Consider the following 17,412-nt stretch of genomic DNA (forward strand, 5'->3'; position numbering starts at 1 on the left):
TGCCAAATATCGAAATGAATCCGCCACAGGTATACATGTGTTCCCCATCCTGAACCCTCCTCCCTCCTCCCTCCCCATACCATCCCTCTGGGTCGTCCCAGTGCACTAGCCCCAAGCATCCAGTATCGTGCATCGAACCTAGACTGGCAACTCGTTTCTTACATGATATTTTACATGTTTCAATGTCATTCTCCCAAATCTTCCCACCCTCTCCCTCTCCCACAGAGTCCATAAGACTGTTCTATACATCAGTGTCTCTTTTGCTGTCTCGTACACCGGGTTATTGTTACCATCTTTCTAAATTCCATATATATGCGTTAGTATACTGTATTTATGTTTTTCCTTCTGGCTTACTTTCCTCTGAGGTTACTTATCTACCCACTGATCCCACCTGTGAGAGAGTTTCCTATTGTGTGAAAACTTATCCTTCACGACTCCAACCCCAATATGTGTTTCTGTCCCGAAATCCTTTGTCTCCCTTTTCTTCTTTGTCTTTTGTCCTACTTCCTTCCAAAGAGATTGGTTTGCCTTTCTAGATATCTGGGGTCCTCCGCTGGAGTTCAAAAGTTGTTTGTTGTGAGTTGCTCCACATGCAGATGAATTTTTGTTGTATTTGTGAGGGACAAAGTGGTCTCCACATCCTATTCCTCGGCCATCTTAAGACTGCCCCCACTTTCAGTTTGTTTTTGTTAATTTTTTCCTTCTCTTGTGTTTCCTGCCTATAGAAGTCCCTTTTACCTTTGTTGTAAAGCTGGTTTGGAGGTACTAAATTCTCTTAACTCTTGCTTATCTGTAAAGCTTTTGATTTCTCCCTCAATTTTGAATGAGATCCTTGCTGGTAGAGTAATCTTGATTTTAAGTTTTTCTCTTTCAGTACTTTAAGTATATCCTGCCATTCCCTTCTGGCTTGCAGAGTTTCTGCTGAAAGATCAGCTTTTAATTGTATAGGATTTCCCTTCTGTGTTACTTGATGCTTTTAATATCTGTATTTTGTGTCTAAGCTTTGTTAGATTGATTAGTATGTGCCTCAGCATGTTTCTCCTTGGGTTTATCATGTTAGGGACTCTCTATGCTTCTTGGACTTGGGTTGACTATTTCCTTTCTCATGTTGAGGAAATTTTTGACTATAATCTCTTCAAAGATTTTCTCAGACCCTTTCTTTTTCTCTTCTTTTTCTGGTACCCCATAATCTGAATGTTGGTGCATTTAATATTGTCCCAGATCTCTCTGAGATTATCCTCATTTCTTTTCATTCTTTTTCCTTTATTCTGCTCTTCAGCAGTTATTTTCAATGTTGCATCTTCCAGCTCACTTATTCATTCTTCTGACTCAGTTATTCAGCAATTGATTCCTTCTAGAGTATTTTTAATTTCAGTAATTGTGTTGTTCATCTCTGTTTATTCTTTATTTCTTCTAGGTCCTTGTTAAATGTATTAATTGATTGTTGCATTTTCTCCATTATATTTTCAAGATTTCTATCATCTTTAGTATCAATCTCCTGATTTATTTTTCAGGTAGTTTGCCTATTTTTTCTTCATTTAATCTTGTGAGTTTCTACCTTGTTCCTTCATTTGTGCAATATTTCTCTGCCTTTTCTTTTTTTTTTTCCTAACTTACTGTGTTTGAGGTCTCCTTTTCCCAAGCTTTAAGGTTGTATTCCTTTTGGTTTCTGCCCTCAGTGGGTAAAGTTGGTCCAACAGTTTGTTTAGGCTTCATGCTGGTAGTGACTTGTGCCTGTGTTCTGGTGGGAGGATGTAAGATTTGTTTTGTTTTATTTTTCCCCTCTGATGGGCAGGGCTGTGTGAAGTGGTATATTTTGGGGTGCCCATGGTAATCTTGTCTTCTGATGATTGGGTTTGTGTTTCTGTCTTGCTTGTTGCTTGGGTGAGACGTCTTACACTGAATGCTGCTGGATCTTGTATACAGGTTGGGGCCTTTGTAGGAGTTCTCACTAAGCAATGCTCCCTGAAGTTAGTAGTTCTGTGGAAGTCTAGGGTCTTGGACTCAGTGCTCCCACTCCAAAGCCTAAGGCTCAATCTCTGCCCAGAAAACTGAGACTCCATAAGTCATTTGTTATGGCATTAAAGGGGATTAAAACAAACATACAAAAACAAAACACAAATCAGGAAACAAAAGATAAATGCAAGAGAAATGGTGCATACAAAATCAGGCAAATAATAACAAAACTAATGGAACACACACATATACACACACAAACAAAACAAAAGCAGTCCAGAAAAAGAAAATACAAGATGAGTGATACAGTGAGTAAAGGAAACCAAAGATGATATCCACCAATTTAAAACGAAAGTAACAAAAGCACAAACCAGAAAACAAAGCGAAAGCAAGGTGCCAACTGGGAAATAAAGCAAACAAGACAAAACCAACAAACATGGTGAAAAACAGAACAAAAGGAAGAAATAATAGAAAAGCACCCTGGTGAGGATCAGGTGTGGATGTGGCATAGCTGCTTGGATTGCAGGGACTCTGGCAGCACCAGGTACACAGGGGAGCCAGAGGCTAGGAAAGTGGGAGATAGGGTGATTTGGTGCTCTTACGGTTTTTTCCTAGCCTCTGGCAGCTCTGCCCCAGTGGAAATCAAGTGTGGAGGTGGCACGGTTGCTTCGATCATGGGGACCCTGGCAATGCCAGTTATGGAGGATCACCATCATCCATTTTCGCAGGAGATACAGTGCTATTAGGGTTTGTTCTAACCTCTGGCACCTCTGCCTGTGTGAGGACTGAGCATGGAAGTGGTGCAGCTGCTTCAATCATAGGGACCTGAATGACACCAAGAGTGCTGGGAAACCAACTGCCTCATCTGCAGGAGCTATGGTCCTATTACAGTCTTTTGCAGCTGGTGTTCAAAGGGCCTTTCTGTTGCTTGACACGTTCAGGCACTTAAATGGACCCCTGGCTAGGGTCTTTCCCTACTTCCCAGCTTGTTAGGCACTAAAAGGGCTACCCTCCCTGGTGTCTTTCTCTATGACTTAACTACCGACACTGGCTTGTAGGGAGAGAGAGGCTACAGTGATGGCTGCACCCACTGTGTGACTCAGCAGTATCAGCTTGCCTCCGTGGCTGCCTGACTTTCTTCCACAGACATTTCCCACTGAGACCTCCTCCCTGTGTCCCCTCAGGCTGTATTACCACAGTCAACAGCAGACCTTACCCTGGGATTGCTCTTCAATCCTTAAGCTCCAGCTCATAGCCGCCACACTTTCTAGGGGACTTGTGTCCCTATCCAGGGTACGTAAGGCTACATCAAGGATTGCCTGTGTGATTCTCATTCCATTCAACCTGTAACAGATCAGCTGCTTTACTCTTTAACATTTTCATTTGCTTCTCCTCTGTGCCAAACAGTTGCCCTGATGGGGGATCAGATCCCTGGTTCAGTTCCCCTATCCTCCATGTGCAGGTCCAGTCCTGCTCACTTTCCACTTTTTCTCCTTCTTCCTTAGCCCTACTGAGCTTTGTGTGGATCTGTATATTCCTTGCTGGTGGTCAGGGATTCCTTACCACTCTCAGCTGGTGTTCTTCAAGATCTTCTGTGTCTGAAGGTGTGTTCCTGATGCATCTGTGATGTATCAGGATATACAGAGATGTACTCCACGTCAGCCTACTCCTCTACCATCTTGTCTCTCCAATCCCCAGTTATTAATAATAGCATCACCCAATCATTGGGTTCTCAAGGAAAGAATGCTGAAGTAGTTTGCCATTCCCTTCTCCAGTGGGGAAGGTTTTGTCAGAACTTTCCACCATGACCCATCCACCTTGGGTGGCCCTGCATGGCATGGGTTATAGTTTCATTGAGTTAGACAAGGCCATGATCCATGTGTCAGTTTGGTTAGTTTTCTGTAATTGTGGTTTTCATTCTGTCTGCCCTCTGATGGATGAAGATAAGAGCCTTGTGGAAGCTTCCTGATGGGAGGGACTGGCTGTGGGGTAAACTGAGTCTTGCTCTGGTGAGTGAGGCCAAGCTCAGTAAATCTTTAATCCAATTTTCTACTGATGGGTAGTGCTGTGTTCCCTCCCTGTAGTTTGGACTTAGGTCAAACTGTGGGGGCGGGGGAGGAGGTAATGGCAGTAATGTTGACCTCCTTCAAAAGGACTTATGCCAGCAAGCCATGGCTCCTAGGACTGTTGTATTCAGTGCCCCTGACTGGCCACCCATGCTTCCACCTGGAAACTCACAGGCAAGTCTGGCTCAGTCTCTTGTGGGGTCACTGCTCATTTCTCCTGGGTCCTGGTGTGCATGTTTTGTTTGTGCCCTCTGAGAATCTGCTTCCCATGTCCGATGGAAGTTTTGTAATCAAATCTCACTGGCCTTCAAAGTTAAAGTCCCTGGGGGTTCTCAGTCCCTTTGCTGGATCTCCAGGTTTGGAAATCTATTGTGGGTTCTAGAACTTTTGCAAAAGTGTGAGAACTTCTTTGCTATAATTGTTCTCCAATTTGTGGGTCGTCTACTCAGTAGGTCTATAATGGGGCTAATGGCGACCTCTTTCAAGGGGACTTATGCCACATGCTGTGCCTCCCAGGTCTGCTGCAGCTAGAGTCCATGTCCCCACAGCAGGCCACTGATGACCCATGCCTCCACAGGAGACACTAAAACACTCAAAAGCAGGTCTGGCTTAGTCTCTTGTGGGGGCCACTGCTCCTTTCCCTGGATCCCAGTGCAAACAAGAGTTTTGTTTATGCCCTCCGAGTGTCTCTAGCAGGTATGGGGTTTGATTCTAAATGTGATTTTGCCCCTCATGCAATCTTGTTGAGTCTTCTCCTTTGCACTTGGACGTGGGGGTATCTTTTTTTGGTGGGATCCAACATTATCCTATCAATGGTTGTTCAGCAGTTACTTGTGATTTTGGTGTTCTCAAAGGAGAAGATGAGTGTACTTTCATCTACTCCACCATCTTGATAAATAGATGAGAGAGAAGAAAGACTTCTTAAGTGATGAATACAAAGAAATAGAGGAAAACAATAGAATGGGAAAAACTAAAGATCTCTGCAAGAAACTTAGAGATACCAAGGGAACATTTCATGCAAAGATGGGCACAATAAAGGAAGGAAACAATATAGACCTAACAGAAGCAGAAGATATAAAGAGGTGGCAAAAATACACAGAAAAATTATAAAAAGGGATCATAATTACTGAGATAACCACAATGGTGTGATCACTTACCTAGAGCGAGACATCCTAGAATGCAAAGTCAGGTGGGCCTTAGGAAGCATCACTATCAGCAAAGCTAGTGGAGGTGATGGAATTCCAGTTAAGCCACTTCAAATCCTAAAAGATGATGCTGTGAAAGTTCTGCACTCAATATTCCAGCAAATTTGGAAAATAGCAGTGGCCATAGGACTGGAAAAGTTCAGTTTTCATTCCAATGCCAAAGAACAGAACTACCACGCAATTGGACTCATTTCCCACACTCACAGAGTGATGTTCAAAATTCCCCAAGCTAGATTTCAACAGTATGTGAACCAAAAACTTCCAGATGTTCAAGCTGAATTTAGAAAAGGCACAGGAACCAGAGATCAATTTGCCAACATCCATTGGATCATAAGAAAAGTGAGAGAATTCCAGAAAAACATCTACTTCTGCTTCGTTGACTACACTAAAGCCTTTGACTGTGTGGATCACAAGTTCTGGAAAATTCTTCAAGAGATGGAAATACCAGACCACCTTACCTGCCTCCTGAGAAATCTGTATGCAGGTCAAGAAGCAACAGTTAGAACTGGACATAGAATGACAGACTGGTACCAAGTTAGGAAAGAGTACATCAAGGATGTATGTTGTCACCCTGCTTATTCAACTTAAATGCATAGCATATCATGTGAAATGCCAGGCTGGATGAAGCTCAGGCTGGGATCAAGATTACCAACAGAAATATCAAGAACTGTAGATATGCAGATGACACCACCTGAACTAAAGGGCCTCTTGATGAAAGTGAAAGAGGAGAGTGAAAAAGCTGGCTTAGAACTCAGCATTCAAAAAATGAAGATCATGGTACTTGGTCCCATCAGTTCATGGCAAATAGATGGGAGAACAATGGAAACAGTGACAAATTTTATTTTCTTGGGCTCCAAAATCATTGCAGATGGTGACTGCAGCCATGAGATTAAAAGACACTTGCTCCTTGGAAGAAAAGCTATGACAAACCTAGACAGTGTATTAAAAAGCAGAGACATCACTTTGACAACAAAAGTTACATGTAGTCAAAGCTATGGTTTTTCTAGTAGTCATGTATGGATGTGAGTGTTGGACCATAAAGAAGCCTAAGCATTAATGAATTGATACTTTTGAACTGTAGTGTTGGAGAAGACTCTTAAGAGTCCCTTGGACTGCAAGGAGACCAAATCAGTCAATCTTGAAGGAAATCAGAAAGGAATCTTAAAGGAAATCCTTAAGCAGTCTTAAATCTTAAAGGAAACCTTCATTGGAAAGACTGATGCTGAAGCTGAAACTCCAATAATTTAGCCACCTGGTGCAAAGAGCCAATTCATAAGAAAAGACTCTGATGCTGGGAAAGATTGACGGCAGGAGAAGTAGGGCCGGCAGAGGACGAGATGGTTAGATGGCATCACCAACTTGATGGACGTGAATTTGAGCAAACTCTGGGGATGGTGAAAGACATAGAAACCTGGTATGCTGCAGTCCATGGTGTCGCAAAGAGTCAGACATGAGTCACTGACTGAACAACAACAAGCCATCCATGTTGTTTATTCATTTTAAATATAGCAATATGTACATGTTGATTCCAAACTCCCTAATTATTCCTTTGCTCCATCCTTCCTCCCTGCAACCAACTGTTCTCTAAGTCTGTGAATCTGTATCTGTTTTGTAAATAAGTTCATTTGTATTATTTATTTTTAGATTCCACATATAAGGGATGTCAATTGATATTTCTCCTTCTCTGTCTTACTTCATTCCGTATGACAGTCTCTAAGCCCATCCAAAATGCTGCAAATGACATTATTTCTTTCTTTTTAATGGATGACTGATATTCTATTGTAAAGAAAATGTGCCACCATGTTTTTTGACTTGAGCATTTAGCCCATTGACATCTGAAGTAGTTATTGATAGGTATAAAATTCCCATTTTATTACTTGTTTTCTGTTTGTTCTTGTAGTTCTTCTCTGTTCTGTTTTTCTTCCCTTGTGGTTTAGTGATATTTTTAAGTAGCATTATTATATTCTTTCATTTTTATTTTTTTATCTCTATCATAGATTTTTGATTTGTGGTTAGCATGGGGTTCATATATGTTGACCTATAACTTATACCTACTCTTTCAAACTTGTAATCATTGCAGTTCAAACACATTCTAAAAAAATCTACACTTTTTACTTCCCTCCCCCACATTTTTAGTTTTTTGATGTCATATTTTGTTTCTTCATAGTTATCTCTTAACTGTTTATTGTAATTATTGTAATTATAGTGGCTTTTATAATTTTTGTCTTTTTAATCTTTGTACTGGCTTACTTAATTACTTGAGTTTCAGCCTTTACTACATATCTGCCTTTCCTGGTGGAATTTTCCCTTTCCAAAGATTCTTACTTCTTTTCCACTTAGAGAAGACCTTTTAACATTTCTATTAGTGTAGATTTATTATTGATGAACTCCTTTAGTTTTTTCTTTTTTGAGAAGTTCTTTATCTCTCCCTTGCTTCTGAATGATAATCTTACTGGATAGAGTATCCTCAGTTACAGGTTTTTTTCCCTTCAGCACTTTTAATACATTATACCACTCCCTCCTTTCCTACAAAGTTTCTGCAGAGAAAGTAGCTGATACTCTTACAGAGAGTCCCTTGTATATTACTTTTTCTTCTGTTTTTTCCTTTAAATTCTGTATTTAAATTTTGTTATTTTAAATATGGTATGTCTTGGTGTGGACTTGTTTGGTTCATCTTGTTTGGTATGCTCTGTGATTCCAGCTTTTCTGTATCTGTTTCCTTCTACAAATTTGGAAAACTTTCAGCTATAATGTCCTCAACTACATCTTCAATCCTATTCTCCCTCATTTCTTCTTCTGGTACTCCTATTATACTGTTACTGTCAATTTCCTGTTTTATGGCTGTTAGCATTTGTCTTATATATTGAGGTGTTCCTATGTTGGGTGCATAAATATTTAAAAATGTTATAACTTCTTGCTGGATTGATCCCTTGATCATTATGTAGTATCTTTCCTTGTATCTTGGAACAGTCTTCACTTTAAAGTCTATTTTTGCCTGTGTTGAGTATTGCTACTCTAGCTTTCCTTTTATTTCCATTTGCTTGGAATATCTTTTTCCAGCCCCTCACTGTAAGTTTCTGTTTCTCTAAGTCTGAAGTGGATCTCTTGTAGATAGAATATATATGGGTCTTTTTTTAAAAATTAACTTATTTATTTTAATTGGAGGCTAATTGCTTTATTTAATTGTTGTGGTTTTGCCATACATCAAAATGAATCAGTGAGTGGTATACATGTGCCCTCCCATCCTGAAACCTCCTCCTACCTCCCTCCCTCCCCTATCCCTCTGGGTCATCCCACAGTACCAACTTTGAGTACCCTGCTTCATGCATTGAACTTGCCCTGGTCATCTATTTTACATATGGTATTGTACATGTTTCAATGCTATTGAATCAAATCATCCCAGCTTTGCCTTCTACGACATAGTCCAAAAGTCTATTCTTTACATCTATGCTCTTTTGCTGTCTTACATATAGGGTCATCATTGCCATCTTTCTAAATTGCATACATGTGCATTAATATACTGTACTGGTGTTTCTCTTTCTGACTTACTTCACTCGCATAATACGCTGCAGTTTCATCCATCTCATTAGAACTGACTCAATGCGTTCTTTTTTTCTATAGGTGAGTAATATTCCATTCTGTATATGTACTATGACTTCCTTATCCATTCATCTGCCAATAGGCATCTAAGTTTCTTCCATGTCCTAGCTATTGTAAACAGTGATGCAATGAACACTGAGGTACACATGCCTCTTTCAATTCTGGTTTCCCAGTGTGTATGCCCAGCAGTGTGATTGCTGGGTCGTATGGCAGTTCTATTTCCAGTATTTTAAGGAATCACCACATTGTTCTCCATAGTGTCTACAAGAGTTTGCATTCCCACCGACAGTGTAAGAGTGCTCCCTTTTCTCCATACCCTCTCCAGCATTTATTGTTTGTAGACTTTTCAGTGGCAGCCATTCTGATCAGTGTGGGGTGGTACCTTATTGTGGTTTTTATTTGCATTTCTCTGATAATGAGTGATGTTGAGCATCTGTCCATGTGTTTGTTAACCATCTGTATATCTTCTTTGGAGAAATGTCTGTTTAGTTCTTTCACCAACTTTTTGATTGAGTCATTTATTTTTCTGGTATTGAGCTGCATGAGCTGCTTGTATATTTTAGAGATTAATTCTTTGTCAGTTGTTTCATTTTCTATTGTATTCTCCCATTCTGAAGGCTGCCTTTCACCTTGCTTATAGTTTCCTTTGTTGTGCAAAAACTTTTAAGTTTAATTAGGTCCCATTTGTTTATTTTTGCTTTTATTTCTATTACTGTGGGAGGTGGATCATAGACATCTTGCTGTGGTTTATGTCAGAGTGGTCTGCCTATATATTTTTTTTCTAAGAGTTTTATATTTTCTGGTCTTAAATTTAGATCCTTAATCCATTTTGAGTTTATTTTTGTGTGTGGTGTTAGAAAGTGTTCTAGTTTCATTCTTTTACAGATGGTTGACCAGTTTTCTCAGTACTGCTTCTTATAGAGATTGTCTTTTCTCCACTGTATATTTTTGCCTCCTTTGTCAAAAATAAGGTGTCCATAGGTGCGTGGATTTACCTCTGGGCTTTCTATTTTGTTCCATTGATCTATATTTATGTCTTTGTGCCAGTTCCATACTATCTTGATGACTGTAGCTTTGCAGTATAGTCATAAGTCAGGAAGATTGATTCCTCCAGTTCCATTCTTCTTTCTCAAGATTGCTTTAGCTATTCAAGTTTTTTTTGTGTTTCCATATAAACTGTGAAATTATTTATCCTGGTTCTGTGAAAAATATTGTTGGTAGCATGATAGGGATTGTTTTGAATCTATAGATTGCTTTGGGTGGTATAATCATTTTCACTATATTGATTCTTCTAATCCACAAACATGGTATATTTCTCTACCTATTTGTGTCATCTTTTATTTCTTTCATCAATGATTTATAGTTTTCTACATATAGGTCTTTTGTTTCTTTAGGTAAATTTATTCCTAAGTATTTTAATCATTTCATTGCAATGGTGAATGGGATTCTTTTCTTAATTTCTCTTTGCTTTCTCATTGTTAGTGTATAGGAATGCAAGGGATTTCTGTGTGTTAATTTTATATCCTGTAATTTTACTATATTCACTGACTAGCTCTAGTAGTTTTCTGGTGGTGTCTTTAGGGTTTTCTATGTAGAAAATTGTATCATCTGTAAACAGTGAGAATTTTACTTCTTTTCCAGTCCAGGATTCTTTTTATTTCTTTTTCTTTTGTGATTGCTGTGGCTAGGACTTCCACAACAATATTGAATAGTAGCAGTGTGAGTGAGCACCCTCGTCTTGTTCCTGATTTTAGAGGAAATGCTTTCAGTTTTTCACCATTGAGGATAATGTTTGCTGTGTGCTTGTTCTATATGGCTTTTACTATGTTGAGGTATTTTCCTTCTATGCCTGCTTTCTGGAGAGCTTTATCATAAATGTGTGATGAGTATTGTCTAAGGCTTTCTCTGCATCTATTGAGATAATCATATGGTTTTTATCCATCAATTTGTTAGTATGGTATAGCACATTGATTGATTTGTGAATACTGAAGAATCCTTGCATCCCTAAGATAAAGCCCACTTGGTCGTGGTGTATGCTGTTTTAGATGTTGTTAGATTCTGTTTGCTAGAATTTTGTTGAGGATTTTTGCATCTATGTTCATCATTGATATTGGCCTGTAGTTTTCTTTATTATGGCTTCTTGTCTGCTTTTGGTATTAGGGTGATGGTGGCCTCATAGAATGAGTTCTTCAGTTTACATTCTTCTGAAGTTTTCTAGAAGAGTTTGAGTTGGATAGGTGTTGGCTCTTCTCTAAATTTTTGGTTGAATTCACCTGTGAATTCATCTGGTCCTGGGCTTTTGTTTGTTTTACGATTTTTTATTACTGTTTCAATTTTCATACTTGTGGTGAGTCCGTTCATATTTTCTATTTCTTCCTGGTTCAGTTTTGGAAGATTTTACTTTTTTAAGGAGTTGTACATTTTTTTGGCATATAATTTCTGATGGTAGTCTCATGATCTTTTGTATTTCTGTGTTTTCTGTTGTGAGTTCTCTATTTTCATTTCTGATTTTATTGATTTGATTCTTCTTTCATTTTTTCTTGATGAGTCTGACTAACAGGGTTTATATATTTTATTTATCTTCTCTAATAACAAGCCTTTGGTTTTGTTGGTTTTTGCTATGATCTCCTTCAATTCTTTTTCATTTATTTCTGCTCTGATTTTTATGATTTCTTTCTTTCTACTAAATTCGGGTTTCTTATTTTTTTTTCTAGTTCCTTTAGGTGTAAAATTAGGTTGTTTATTTGATGTTTTTCTTGTTATTTGAGGTAGGCTTGTATTGCTATGAATCTCCCTATTAGCACTGCTTTTAATGAATCACATAGATTTGGGTTGTCATGTTTTCATTTTCATGTATATTTTCTATATATATTTTGTTTCTATGTATATTTTTATTTCCTTTTTGATATTTTCTGTCATGTTTTGCTTATTCAGAATGTGATGTTTAGCCTCCATAAGTATGTCCAGATATTCCCTTCTGGCCTAAGGAGTTTCTTTTGAAAGATCAGTTGTTATCCTTATGGGTATCCCCTTGTGTGTTATTTGTTGCTTTTCCCTTGCTGCTGTTAATATTTGCTCTTTGTGTTTGATCTTTGTCATTTGATTAATATGTGTCATGGGGGTTTTTGCCTTTGGTTTATCCTGTTTGAGACTCTCTGCATTTCTTGAACTTGGGTGGCTATTTCCTTCCTCATTTTAGGGAAGTTTTTGACTATTATGTCCTCAAGTATTTTCTCATGCCCTTTATTTTTGACTTCTTCCTCTGGGACACCTATGATTTGAATGTTGGAGCATTTAACATTGTGCCAGAGGTCTCTGAGGTTCTGCCCATTTCTTCTAATTCTTTTTCTTGTTTACTCTCTGCTTCACTTATTTTTACCATTATATCTTCCACATTATTTATCCTCTCTTCTACCTCAGTTATTCTACTGTGGGTTCCTTCCAGAGTGCTTTTCATCTCAGTTATTGTTCATTATTGATTGACTCTTCTTTATTTCCTCTAGGTCCTTTTTAACCATTTCTTGCATCTTCTCAATCCTTGTCAGTAATCCATCTGTAACTCCATTTTGTTTTCAAGATTTTGGATCATCATTACTATCATTATTCCGAATTATTTTTCACGTTTCTTCACCAGCTGAATATTTCTCTGCCTTTTCATTTTATTTACATTGCTTTGTTTGGGTACCTTTTCTGCAGGCTGGAAGTTCGTGGTTCCTCTTAATTGTGTAGTCTGTTCCCTGTGGATGGAGTTGGACTAGTTTCTTGTCAAGGTTTCTTGGTTGGAGTAGCTTGTGTTTGTGTTCTAGTGGCTGGAGTTGGATCTCTTCTCTCTGGAGTTGCAATTAAGTCTCCAGTAGTGAGTTTTAGGGTGTCTCTGGGTTTGGCATGGCTTTGGGAAACCCATCTTTTAATGTTCAGGGTTGTGTCCCTGTTTTGCTGGTGAATAGCGTGCTGTGTCTTACACTGGAACTTGGCTTTTGGGTGGAGTTTGCTTTCAGGGTAGGTATGGAGATTTTTGGGTGAGATCTTGTCTATTAATGTTTCCTGGAGTCAGGAGTTCTCTGATGTTCTCAAGTTTTGGAGTTTAGCCTCCTGCCTCTGGTTTTTGTTCCTTCTCTTACAGTAACCTCAAGACTTCTCCATCCATACAGCACAGAAGATAAAACCCCTAGGTTAATGGTGAAATGATTCTCAACGTCCAGGAACAACCAGAGAGATTCACAAAGTTATGTAGAGAAGAGGAGATGGAGGAAGGAGATAGAGATGACCAGGGGGAGAAAAGGGAGAGTCAAAGGGGAGAGAGCAATCTAGCCAATAATCAAATCCCTAAGTATTCTCCACAGCCCAGAACAACCAGAGAGTTTCACAGAGTTATGTAGAGAAGAGGAGAGGGAGGAAGGAAGTAGAGGTGACCTGGAGGAGAAAAGGGAGAGTCAAAAGGGGAGAGAGCAATCAAGCCAGTAATCAAACCCCTAAGTGAAAGTAGATACTGAAGATTAGATTCTTAAAGGTGCAAAATTGATAACAAATATCAATAAGCAAAGATTAAAAACCTAGAATGGAGGTTAGATTCTAAAAAATACAATATAAAAATTACAAACAATATCAATCACAAAAACTTAAAAAAATAAATATGGAATTTGTTTTTAAAAAACAGGGGCTTTTTTGGAAAGGTAAACAGATCAGACCAGATCAGTCGCTCAGTCATGTCCGACTCTTTGCAACCCCATGAATCGCAGAACGCCAGGCCTCCCTGTCCATCACCAGCTCCTGGAGTTCACTGAGACTCACGTCCATCGAGTCAGTGATGCCATCCAGCCATCTCACCCTCTGTCGTCCCCTTCTCCTCCTGCCCCCGATCCCTCCCAGCATCAGAGTCTTTTCCAATGAGTCAACTCTTCCCATGAGGTGGCCAAAGTACTGGAGTTTCAGCTTTAGCATCATTCCTTCCAAAGAAATCCCAGGGCTGATCTTCAGAATGAACTGGTTGGATCTCCTTGCAGTCCAAGGGACTCTCAAGAGTCTTCTCCAACACCACAGTTCAAAAGCATCAATTCTTCTGTGCTCAGCCTTCTTCACAGTCCAATTCTCACATCCATACATGACCACAGGAAAAACCATAGCCTTGACTAGACGAACCTTTGTTGGCAAAGTAATGTTTCTGCTTTTGAATATGCTATCCAGGTTGGTCATAACTTTCCTTCCAAGGAGTAAGCGTCTTTTAATTTCATGGCTGCAGTCACCATCCACAGTGATTTTGGAGCCCAAAAAATAAAGCCTGACACTTTCCACTGTTTCCCCATCTATTTCCCATGAAGTGATGGGACCAGATGCCATGATCTTTGTTTTCTGAATGTTGAGCTTTAAGCCAACTTTTTCACTCTCCACTTTCACTTTCATCAAGAGGCTTTTTAGTTCCTCTTCACTTTCTGCCATAGGGGTGGTGTCATCTGCATATCTGAGGTTATTGATATTTCTCATGGCAATCTTGATTCCAGCTTGTGTTTCTTCCAGTCCAGCGTTTCTCATGATGTACTCTGCATAGAAGTTAAATAAACAGGATGACAATATACAGCCTTGACGTACTCCTTTTCCTATTTGGAACCAGTCTGTTGAAAGGTAATAGTAGACTATAAAAATGAAAGTTAAAGGAGTTATAAATGTATGGCAAAACCAATATAATATTATAAAGTAATTAACCTCCAATTAAAATAAATAAATTTATATTAAAAAAAGTTAAAAATTATTATAGTAAAAATATATCTAGGAATTTCTCTGGAGCTGTTGTGGGCAGTGTGGCGTCAGTTCAGTGTCAAATAGTCCCTTGTTTCAGCTTGTACTTGTTCTCAATGTCTTTAGGTGTTTCTCAAATGCACAGTCTCAGAAATTGCAGTTTTAATCTTTTGCACCTGTCACTTCCAGAGCCATCCCCTTTCTTTGTTTGTTTTGCCTTCCTCTGTTTTCAAGTCTCTTCAGTGTCTAATTTCTGCCTTGACACACGGGGGTGAAGGTGACCACTTGTTTAAGCTCATTTGTTCAGTTGTGTTGTGAGGAGAGAGGGACACAACAAATAAATACCGCTGACATGTGTGTGGAATGCTTGCAGTGGATGAACCACACTGAGTTTGCCACAGCCCAACACAGTGTGTACTTCCTAGGTCTACAATACTCAGGCTCCAGGGTGCTCTGCACGGGCACTGTCCCAAGTGGGCCTTGCATTTTGTGCACTTCCCAGGTCTAAGCTGCTCAGGTTCTCAGGTGCTCTACAGGGGCACAGACCCAGATGGGCTGTGTGTTTTGTGCCTTTCCCAGGTCCAACCTACTCTGGCAACCGGGTGCTTGGCAAGCACACTGTCCCAGGTGGACTGCGCACCTTATTCACCTCCTCAGTCCTGGCCACTTGGTTTCCCAGGTACACTGCAAGAGCACAGTCCCAGGAGTGCCGTGTATCTCCTCTGGGTATCTGATCTTAGACTGTGACCCTCCTGGCAGATGTCAACCATCCAGGATCCCAGGAAGACATGGTTAGCAACTGGGAGCCTGCTCAGTTTGTTTGAAGATGTGGTCTCTGGGGCAGAGATTGCAGTATCCCCTTGCCTTCTGCCTCTGGCTGTCGCATGCCTGCCTCTCTGACTCTGGGGAAGTAGGGCCCTATATGGCAGCTGTATTACTCTCTTTTGGTATTTGTTCAATCCTTTGTTCTGTGAATGCGCCAGGGGTCACCGGTCCAAGTTAGAGCCTTTCGTGGGAATGGTCTCTCTCTATATATATATTCCAGTTTGGGTTGCAGTCTCACATTAGCTCCCTTAGATTATCCTCAGGGCATTCAAGCCTGTTACTCTCCCTAAGGACAAATGATGCAGCTCATGCCTCCCTGCCCAGCCCCCACTCACTGGTGGTGAATACACGCCTCTGTGCCATTTCTCTGTTTCTACTTGTAATTGCAGTTAGGGGTGTATTCTGTTTTTTGTTTTCTCCTAGTTATGTTGCCCTCTGAGATTTCAAAACTCCCCACAGAGACACCTGTGAGAGGATTTCCTACTGTGTGGAGACTGCTTCTCTTTCTGGGTGCCTGGTGTCCTCTGCTAGCATTCAGAAGTTGTTTTGTGGAAGTTGCTCAACATTCAAATGATCTTTTGATGAATTTGTGGGGGAGAAAGTGGTCTCCCTGTCCTATTCTCCACCATCTTGGGACCGCTCCCCTACCCCCACCAGGTCTTTTTATATCCATTCAGCTACCCAATGTCTTTTGGTGCATTTAATCTATTTACATTTAAAGTCATTATAAATATGTATATTCCTATTGCCATTTTCTATTTGTTTTGGTTTTTCTTTTGACAGTTCTTTTTCTTTTATTCCTCTTTTGTTCTCTTCTCTTGTGTTTGTTGCCTAGAGAGTTTCCTTTAGTGATTGTTGTAAAGCTGGTTTGATGGTGTTGAATTCTCTTAGCTTTTGCTTGTCTGTAAAGCTTTTGATTTCTCCATCTAATCTGAATGAGAGCCTTGCTATGTATTCTTTTTTTGTTTGTTTGTTTCATATTTTATTACATCAATGGCTTGACAATTTTTATTTAACTTCAGAAAATATTGGAAATAGAAAAATGAATTCTGCAGAATTTCACAAATGAAATTTTTCAGTCTCTACTAACAAATGTTATCATTCGATGGCTAAGCAATTATAATGCTATGAACATTCACCACAATGAATGTGCTGAAATAGAAAACAGGCAAAAAGAGACATTAAAATATTACTTACAACAGCATTATTACAACATATTTTCTTTAAAATTCCAACATGAATTTTTATCACTTCAAAAGATATACAGCATTTCCATTATATTTGCAAACTTAACCTTATACATCTTTTAAAATCTTGAAAAAAATTTTAAGCAATCTAAAAAGCACTTAGAAAAGTTGATGCTTTGTATTCAACAATACAAAAAGTGCTATGTATTCTTTTTAAAAAATATAATTTTATTTGTTTATTCATTTTTTCTGTGCTGGGTCTTTGTTGCTGCATATGTTTTTCTCTTGTTGCAGAGATCAAGGGCTACTATCTAGTTGTGGTGCACAGGTTCCTCATTGCCATGGCTTCTCTTGTTATGAAGCATGGGCTCTAGGGTGTGTGGACTTCAGTGCTTGTGGCTTATGGGATCAGTAGTTGTGGTTCCCAGGCTCTAGTGCACAGGCTCAATTTTTGTGGCTCATGGGCTTAGTCGTTCCATGGCATGTGGGATCTTCCCAGATCAGGGATTGAATCCGTGTCTCCTGCATCAGCAGGTGGATTCTTTACCACTGAGCTACCAAGGAAGCTCATAGGTAGTAGTATTCTTGATTTTACCTTTTTTCCTTTAATCATTTTAAATATATCTTGCCATTGCCTTCTGGACTACAAAGTTTCTGCAGAAAAATCAGCTGATAACCTTTGTTGGAATTCCCTTGTATGTTATTTGTTTCTTTTCCCTTGTTTCATTTAATATTTTTTCTTTGTATTTTATTTTTGTTAGTTTGATTAATACATATGTTGGCATATTCCTCCTTGGATTTTTCCTACCTGGAACTCTCTGGCCTTCCTGGACTTGGGTG

The 17,412-nt window shown here is 39.3% G+C and overlaps 1 protein-coding gene across 1 annotated transcript in view; it reads left to right on the forward strand.

The window, feature by feature from the left end:
• KLF8 (KLF transcription factor 8) overlaps positions 1-17,412 on the forward strand; it is a 347,285-nt gene that overhangs the window by 283,409 nt on the left and 46,464 nt on the right. The window lies entirely within an intron of this gene.

Source organism: Bos taurus, chromosome X, assembly GCF_002263795.3.
Source record: "Bos taurus isolate L1 Dominette 01449 registration number 42190680 breed Hereford chromosome X, ARS-UCD2.0, whole genome shotgun sequence".
NCBI classification, from domain to species: domain Eukaryota; kingdom Metazoa; phylum Chordata; class Mammalia; order Artiodactyla; family Bovidae; genus Bos; species Bos taurus.